Below are 9,683 nucleotides of genomic sequence, written 5' to 3' on the forward strand. Positions count from 1 at the left end.
CTCTCTCTCTCTCTCTCTCTCTCTCTCTCTCTCTCTCTCTTTCTCTCTCTCTTTCTTTCCTACTTGTTTTTGTTCTCTTTCTGTCCATCTATTCTTTTCTTTTGAGACTAACACCAGTCCTTCGCACATATTCCCCTTTCCATGAGACATTCATGCAAATTCATTTGAGAGTTATCTTTTTATTTCAAATAATCCAAAATAAAGTGAATATAAAATTGAATTTTATAATTTAACCAACTCTAAAATCAGGAAAAATATAGGAATGCCCACTGTCACCATTCTTATTCAATATAGTTCTGGAAACAGTCAAACAATAAGAACACAAGAAAGAAATAAATTGAATAAGGTTAGGAAAGAAAGAAGCTAAGTCATTATTTGTAGATGGAATGATACATTACATACAAGAACCCAAAATATTCACCCAAGAAATATGTTAATCAAATTCAGTGGCATACCTGGTTACAAAGAGAACCTGAAGAGATTTAGAGAAATTTACTTTAATACTGCATTCAGACTTTGTGACTTACTTTACATACATATTTTTTTAATCTGTAGTGAGTTATTGTTCTACTGTGTTCAGATCTCCTTCTAGGACCAGAAATTTGATTTTCCCAGGGATCTGGAGCCTTCTTTCCTCTAGCCATTACCCTCTGATGAAACAAATCAAACCCTGACATTCAGCAGCTCTTCCAGAATTAGCATATATCTACTGACCATCAGTGGTAGGGTACAAATACCAGTCTTCGTAACTTGTGTAAAAATATCTCTGATCTACCTCAGCACTAGAATTCTCCAGAAGGTTGACTGAAGTCTCTGTTGAAATTGAGTCGTTTAAAATTTTCAAAAATAATATTCAGTTTTCTTTATTATTTTCAGGTGTTCTACCTAAACATACTAACCAGTCAACCTCTTCCAAGTGAATTTTTGGTTCAGTGTCTATTTTCTGGTGAATTTTCCATGACAGACAGCATCATTTATGTTTTGAAAGTAGATTGCAATGGAAATGGAAATGTAGACTCATCAATTAAAAATAAAAATGATTTCTTTGTTAAAGTATTATCTGATTTTTGGCCTACATCAGTACAAATATCATTCATTCCCAAGTACTGACAATCTTACATATACCCTTCATTTTGATCGTGTTTTTTTGTTTTTTGTCAATGTAAAAGGGGTTTGTATTTGGACTCTCTAGCTCTCATTACTGAATGAAGGGATGAATGGATGAATGGATGAATGGATGAATGAATAGATGGATACATGAATCAATAATGTCTGGTAGAAGAAAACAACCTAAAGGATCTGTTGGGCTGCCCAAATCGCTCAGCAGATTAAAGTACCTACAAGTAAGCACAGGGGCCTGAGGATCAATCCCTGAGCTGCCAAGTTGGCCCCACCCCCTGGGCTATGCTGAGACAGCAATTGAGACTGGACATAGTGGAATGCACGTGTAGTACTAGCTACAGGGAGGCTATAAACAGGCGGATCCTACAACTCCAGTCTAGTAGTGAGACCTTGGACACCCTGGAGACCCTTTCCTAAAAATACCAAAAAAAAAAAAAAAAAAAAAAGGATCTGTTGAAAGCCCCTGTCACAGGCTGGTGATATGGCCCAGTGTTTGAACACTTGCCTAGTATGCTATTGTTGTTGTTTTTGTTGATAGAGCATCCTGCTACACAGTTTGGACTCATAGTGATCCTCCTGTCTCAGCCTCCCTAGTGCAGGGATTAGAGGCATGCACCACCAAGCCCAGTTTCTAGGCAGCAGTGTGTGCCGAGGTGCTGGGGCCAGCACAGCATATGGTACCAGGGATTAAACTTAGGACCTTACACTGGCAGGCAAGCACTTAGACTGCCAATCTGTCTCCCCAGCCCCACTTGCTTAGTATGTGCCAGGCTTCTAGATTTAGCTTATTTTGCAAGCATAAATAAATAAATAAGATGTGTCAAATCTTTCTATTGTTCTTTGAGCTGTTTTGCTTTCTTGAACTTATGAAATTTAAATTCTGACATCCTTTGTAAAGGAAGACAGTAAGAGAATATCCAAAATAGAATAAACATGATATGGTTTTGGGGGAGCCAAACAACTAACCCTACATGTATGAAGGATTTAAAGAGCAAATGAAGTTAGCAATAAGTTGAAATTATATTGGACATATACGCCATAGACCTGTTGATCTTGGGCAATAAAACTGATTACCAATTAGAAAAGTAAATTCTGAAAGCATAGACAACTGGAAGAGAAAGTGAAGAGGAGCCCAAGCTGCTGTGGAAGAGATGCCTGCACTGACACAATTGGCATCCACTGGTTTGTCCTGCTTTGATTTTGTATCAGAACTGGGACAAGAAAGGGACTCAGTTTGGTCCAGGACATGCATGCAAATGACTGTTTGCTGACATGGATGCAAATTTTCTAATTGTGAAACTGCCTCATTACTTGCTTCATTGATTTCCACTATCTTAAATCATTACATTCTATACATCAAGCACAATGCATTTGTCATTTTTTCTTTGTGGAAGGAAAAATGTAGTATTTAAATTAGTTTTGTTGATGTTGTTAGTACAGATGGTCATGCTATGGCTATTTTTGCCCATGTCCCCAAGTGTACATGCTTAAGCATTTCTTTAAGATGTACAATAACGCCACATCTGTTTCTCAAGGTGTGAAAATCATCACTTAAGAGAAAATAGCCAATGATTAGCTGAAGAGATTGTATCATTGTTCACTGCTATTCCCAGTTTTCAAAACTTAGTTGCTCTCAGACAGTACCAATAGTTGTTTCACTTCTGTGTAATCTGCGAGAACATGAAATATTGTCAGACACTTCTTATTTCTCTGTTCTGAATATTGAGACAAGTAGGGCCTTTTAAGGGACCCTATGTGACATGTCTCTTTTCTGTGAAATGCTGATCAATTGCTTAAGAGAATGTATGTGTGTTTCAGACCTTTTTATTTAAATAGTAAGAATCCATTAAACTTTCCAAGTTTAATCCATGTTAGTTCCATATGTGATGAAATATCTTCTTCCAATTTGTGGAGTTTTGCTTTATTTTTAAACAGCATTTTCAATTAAGTAAATATCTACATTTTCCAATTACATCTATTTTACAGAAATGCAGTTTATTGCATAAATCTTGCAGTTTATTAAATTATGTAATTAATAGTTTGTTTGCTCAGCCAAATATATCTTTAGGAAGGGTAATCTGACTATTTAAAAGGAAAGTTTAAATCCTTTGAAAAATGAAAGTAAAAGAAAAAGCTTGAAGATCTATAAGCCTTCTGGCCAACATCATTCTAGTGATGGAAAAATATTTACAATAAAATCATCATGAATGGATTTTTACAAATCCAGCTTTTGTGTTTTTCACTGGAATGCGTCTACTGCTCAGAAATTGTGTCCTGTCTTGTTCAGATGCCAGGTCCTATTCTTGTTGGAATGATGCTTTGGGGTTTATGATAGATAGAAAAGTAAAATTTAACACCTTTACCCCTGCTTCCATCCTAGTTCAAAAGAAACTACTTTGTCTGATCCTTTTCCTGAGGTTCCTATTGACAGAACATCAATCGTTTTATTTGTATACCACTCTTCACAGTACTAAGAGTGCTTCACTGAACTACTAACAGCCCCGTTTCGAACATAGACTGACAAATTATTTGTTCAGAAGGCAAGCTGATCAAGCCTGCACGGCTTACCCTTTTGTGAGCAGAGCTGTATTGGCTGAATGTGAAATAAGGGTAGAATCTGGGGCCATGTCATTAGACAAGCAGAAGCTCTGTGGAATTCGGTGGCTTAGCTTCTTGGAAATGCAAGTTGCGGGCTCCTAGGAAGCCAAGAGGCAATGCAGACTGACAGGTAAGAAGGTGTGTGGAAGTCTCTTGCATAGTTACTGCCAAAAGATTCAAGTCTAGGCTTAAAATTGTAATAGAGACAATTTGAGAAGCTATACACAGGCTGTGGTTGGCATCCAAGGCTCAGATATATAAAGTTCTTTTAAATAACAGTAGATATTAATGCCATATTGGCAAAGTGTGCATAATTTGAATTATGCCTAAACATAAGTGCTTTGCTTCAGTTGGATCTATCTTCTCTCTTCCTCTGTGGACACTTCATCTTTTTTTCCTTGTTCTTCCTTGACTATCACCTTTCTCGCAGGTTGTCAATAATACACTTCCCTTGTCATTTTAATAAGTGTATGACACCAGCACAATTCACCTTCATTCTCACCTGAATAATGCAGTCTAACTTTATGGAAGATACATATATATAGGTAAAATATATAATACATGCTGTTTGCAATATGTAGGTGTGATCAAACAATATAATAAATATTTATATTTTTAAAGAATGATTACAGTAAGAGATCCACCGCCATTAATCCTCCTAAAAACACTGGCTTTGGATGCACTTATGCCATCATTCTTGTCCCTAGCACGCAATTGTAGTTTTCTTTCCTGTGGATACATGATTTCGCCATCCCTCACAACAAGCCGTTTTGCACATCCCTTCTGGTAAAGCAATATTTGGCAAATAAAAACGTTACAGTGCATCCTCAGTCAGCGCATTCATCTGACGCAGCACAATGCAGCTTATAGTTCTTCCCAAAGAACTGTGTGGAATCAATGCCGACCATCATGACAGCCACGACAAGGGAACAAAAAACACAAAAACAGACTGCGAGAACTGCTTCAGAAAGTGGCATGCCAGATGGGGTAAGTGTGCTCCGAGCAAGACAGAGTATTTTGAGGGAGAATAATGGCCAAGGATCTTTCATTGTAAAAAATTAATTTAAAAATTTTAAATGTTGGCCGTAATTTTGATCATGCCACCTATGTACATGTCTTGGGCTGGAACTATGTGACTTTGAAGTTGGATGGACAAGTTATGTTACCAGGATGTGGTGTATCTAGTGTTACACATGTGCATATCCATGCACAACATACACAAATGCATGTGTAAAATTTTTATATTATTATTTACTTGTTGCTTTGGAAAATTGGCCCATTCATATTTCTATATGCATGCAACATTAAATAACTATTAAAGGCTTGCAGTACAAGTGCATCTTCATTCCTGAAATCTTTCCAGTTATATAATAAACACTGCATATAAAGTAAAACATGCATAACTTACCAATTTTAAGTGAATTCAACAAGTAAGAGTTATAGGGACCTGCTGTGCTGGCCCTGCCCCTGGGGCATGCTGAGAAGTCAATTGAGACTGGGCATGGTGGCACACTCCTGTAATATTCGTTTATGGGAGACTGTAAACAGGTGGATCACTATGAATTGGATCTAGTAGTGAGACCTTGATCACCCTGTAGACCCATCCTAAAATACCAAAGAAAAAAAAGAGTTAATAATAATTTTGTTCTATTAAAGAAAATAGTACAAGAGTATGGCAAGATGAAGTTTGTGTGTACTTTAATACATATACATAAATATTAGTTTTTTAATCATTATGGATATTTAAATTTATATTCTAACTAATATATTCAATACAGTCCTTTTATAATAATTGAGAAATTAAGCAACTATATTATAAAATATTCATACTTATTTCACATTGATTTTTTTCCTCACAATAATATAAAGCTGATTGCAAGATTAAGCATTTAAAGTTATAAAGAAAAAATGCAAGTGATTTTTATTTTAGTGGGTTTACTCCTAAGAAAATAAAAGCTCAATGATTTTCACTAAAGAAACAAGTTATGGCCTGAAAAGTATGTATTTATTGTGCCTAACTTGTGCAAATATTTCTCTCTCAACAAATTCTTCTATTAACACGTACATTCATAGTCATAAAACAACCTTTAAGCCACATTTTACTAAGCCCTACAGCAGAGGAAAATCAAATGCAGATGTGGAATGGGAGCCAAACAGATGCTGAAAACCCTGTCAGTGTCCTAAAGGAATCCATTCCCTATCAGAAGGAAACTTAATTTCTACTATAAAGAATTTGATTATGTATTGTTTTACAAAATGTGATTAATGTTTTGTGGTGATTAATCAACTGCAAAATATATAATTATGCCATCTGTATTTTTCCAGCTTCTTGTCACTTACAAATTCTGCAGGGGAATTGGGATGTGGGCTTTGAGAACTTGTGGCATTTGGAGAGCTTTAAACCCGCAGGGGACTAGTCTGGGAAACAGAGCAACTTAAAGACCTGGAACTCATTCGAATGAAAAAGTACTAAAGATCATAAACAAAGAGAGCCCCAAAGCCCACAGGCTCCCAGCAGAATGGAAGACAGATAAGAGAGCCCATAGCCCTCCAGACATGGCGAGCATATTAGTTCCTCCTGATAGCTGCCATTTGCTCCTCATTCCCAATCAGGCTGCAGACTTCATCTTGGCTAGTGGGTATAGCATGCTGTTGCCAGGCAAGGTGTAGCATTTATTTCAAAGCACCAACAAAGTGGATAATTCTGGATTTCTAAAATTCAAGATGTAAGTCTGTGATTAAGGTTTATGCTATACCTCATATTCATGACTTCCTAAAAAGTGAAAACTATAAAGAGTTCTGTTTACTTACATGTCCCAGATGGAACAGTTTCTATATAGTTGAGAGTTGCTTATTAAGTTGGATTCTACAGAATACCTAAGCTTTTAATATATTATTTTGACCTAGATAATGCTAGATAATATGATTCATTGATTTTTTTTTCATTGTTCTATTGCTTTGGGGGCAGTATTATGTAGAAACAGCTTCAAATGAGTTCTGCCTCAAATTTCTGATAGTTTTTAATAAGAATAGCGTATGAATTTGCTAAAGGGTAGCTTAGGGAGTTGGAGTGATTTTCTTAAAGCATGCTTCTTAACCCTGGATATCCATCAGAATCACATATTCGTATTTTTAAATTCAACATCTGAGTCACCCTTCCATCACTTCTGTTTAACTGATCTGAGACTGGATCTCAAACGCTGATGTTTTCAGACACTTCCAGTTGAATTTAATTCCATGTTTGTCTATGATGAACACAAAATGAACCAGTGGCTCTTCAAATGTGATATCCAAGTTAGAGTATCTTATCCAACTCTATTAAGAATTTATTTATATGTGTCCCAGGTGGAAATAGCTTCAATATAGTTGAGAGCTGCTTATTAAGTTGGATTCTACAAAATACCTAAGCTTTTAATATATTGTTTTGACCTAGATATTGCTAGACAACACGATATGAAATATAATATGAAGCTTCATAAGAGATGTAAGTCATCAGATCCATTGAAAAGCTGAGCATATGCCCCGGTATCCCAGGGCCATGAGCCCTGGGGCTGAGACATTGCTATGGGGGGCTTATGGCCCAGACTTTGGATGCTACTGATTACAGCAACCAGATAATCTGTTCACTCATGTTTTACATATATTAATACTCTGTGTATCACTTCTTACCCTAAGAATGATTCTTCCTTGAAAGGTAGCCTTTATAAAACCTGTAGTTTCAGATCCTACCAAGAGATACTGAATAATCTGTGTCCTGCTTCTAGAATGAAAGGAGTACTCTGTCTAGGTCCTTACTGAGTGCTCAGAATTTAACATAGTGTAGCTTACATCAAACATTTGAGAAGTGAGAAAATAAATGGAAGTGTGTTTTGACTGAATTCACTAGTACATTTGGTCTAAGAAAAATTTGATGCCAGAAATTGAAAACAGGACCTTACTGACTAGATGCGTTTTGGTTGGAATAGTTAATTCATCCAGTGTGACAACTTGGAACAAACAGATTTTCTATTGACTTGTTTTGTTTTGTTTTGTTTTGTTTTTCTTGGCTGGGCACCAGTTAACACAAAACTAAGCAAACATCAGTTGATACTAGCCCTGCAGGATTTTTTTTTTTTTTTTGGTTCTTCTACATTTTATATCTGTAAACTTTTAATACTTCAAGACATAAAATTATGAATCTGCCATGAGCAACTAATACAGAATAAAATAGCTCACTGATGAAAGAAAAAGCATGTCTTTCCTCATATTTTTATACATATGTTCTGATATAGTAGAAGTAAAATATGAGTGAAAATACAGAAGCTTCTCTGTGGTAGTTTAATTGAGTTTGGGTGATTTTTACATAATTTATGATTGTAGGTCTTAAATGATAAGCAAATCATTATTTAGGGACATATATTTTATAGAAGAATAACCTTACCTTTTCTTTTACTAGGAGAGAAAAAAGAAAAGATTTTAGGAATCAAGTGTTTAGCAAAGAAACTGATACAATCAGTGGAAAAAGTTGACATAGATATAATCTTGAAAATACTCTTCTCACTCCAAGAGGGAATGTATGCCCTCTTAGGATGTTTTTAGAAGGGTTTGTGTTTACTAAACTATTTTAGAGAACTGATAGCAAGGAGCTCAGTTGTCATGTGCACCTATTTATAAAAGATGCGCATTTAGCACATTTTGGAAGATTTCTAAAGTCTTGAATTCTGTCACAAAGTGTGCATATTCTATCAGTACCTTAAACAGATCTTGCATTTGTTAACTTAGTGAGACACGTGAGATCTGGACCACATGCTCAGTTCACCAGTTGGCTAAATAAAAAGCAGCAAAACAATATAAAATACATTAAGAAGCATTTGGCTAGTATGCATACAGAACACTTTCTTATTGATAAGGATGCTTCAAATACTATTAATCATTACCTTGGAGTTTGCAGATGATGCTGCAGACATGGATAGTAAGATGCTTCTGGAGACAGAATAAGATCACAATTTAGTGATCTGAGGCAAAATGTTTTAAGATGAGAAAAATCATACAATCTTAATATAAAATCACTTGTTTTAATCGTTTCATAACTACTTAGATTTAAAAAATTACCTCTTCTTTTAAAGTTTCTGACCAGTTTTGCTTGCTTATGTCTGGTAATCGGAATAAATAATTTTAAGACAACAATATGCAGCATAAAAACCATTGTTCAATTCCTACCATTTCCTTTAGTGAAATTCTGTGTAATTTCTAATGTTTCTATTTACTATTTTTGTTCTCTTTAAAACTTTTTTAATGACAAAAATATCTAATCTTATACAAGGAATGAATGAATAAATATAGACTATGGAATGATGTTTACTGCAAAGCAAACTATTGAACATGTTATTTAACAATTTGAAAAGAAAATGAAAGTTAAATAAAAGCTGAAATGGGGCTAGATCCCCAGGCCTGCAGTGCCAGCCCTGTCCCCAGGGTGCACTGAGACAGCAATTGAGACTGCACATGGTGGCACACACCTGCAATCCCAGTTCTTGGGAGGATGTACACAGGCGGATCCCAGCATGTTCCACACACATGATTTACACAGTCTGCCTTCAGCCTGATTGTTGAGGTAAGGCTGTTTTTTTTTTTTTTTTTTGTAGCATTCTATTGCTATTTTTATTGTTGTTAGTGTTGGAATTTATCTCTTATTTTTTCAGACTTTGTGCACTAAAAACATGTCTATGTTGAAAAATGTAATCCTTTTTTATAAACAATAAATATTAAAAACTAAAAATTAAAACAGGCAGATCACTACGAGTCCAATCTAGTAGTGAGACCCTGAACCCTGTAGACCCTTCCCTAAAATACAAAAGAAAAAAAAAAGCTGAAATGGTTAGTCCATATGGATCCACCTTTGGGCACATATTTGGTCACTGGTCTGTAGAAGTGCTGCTATGTAAAAAATTGGGATACTGGAATCAAGAGTTACATATACTTAG

This window comes from Octodon degus, unplaced genomic scaffold (genome assembly GCF_000260255.1).
Source record: "Octodon degus isolate 3935 unplaced genomic scaffold, OctDeg1.0 scaffold00003, whole genome shotgun sequence".
In the NCBI taxonomy this organism is placed as follows: Eukaryota; Metazoa; Chordata; class Mammalia; order Rodentia; family Octodontidae; genus Octodon; species Octodon degus.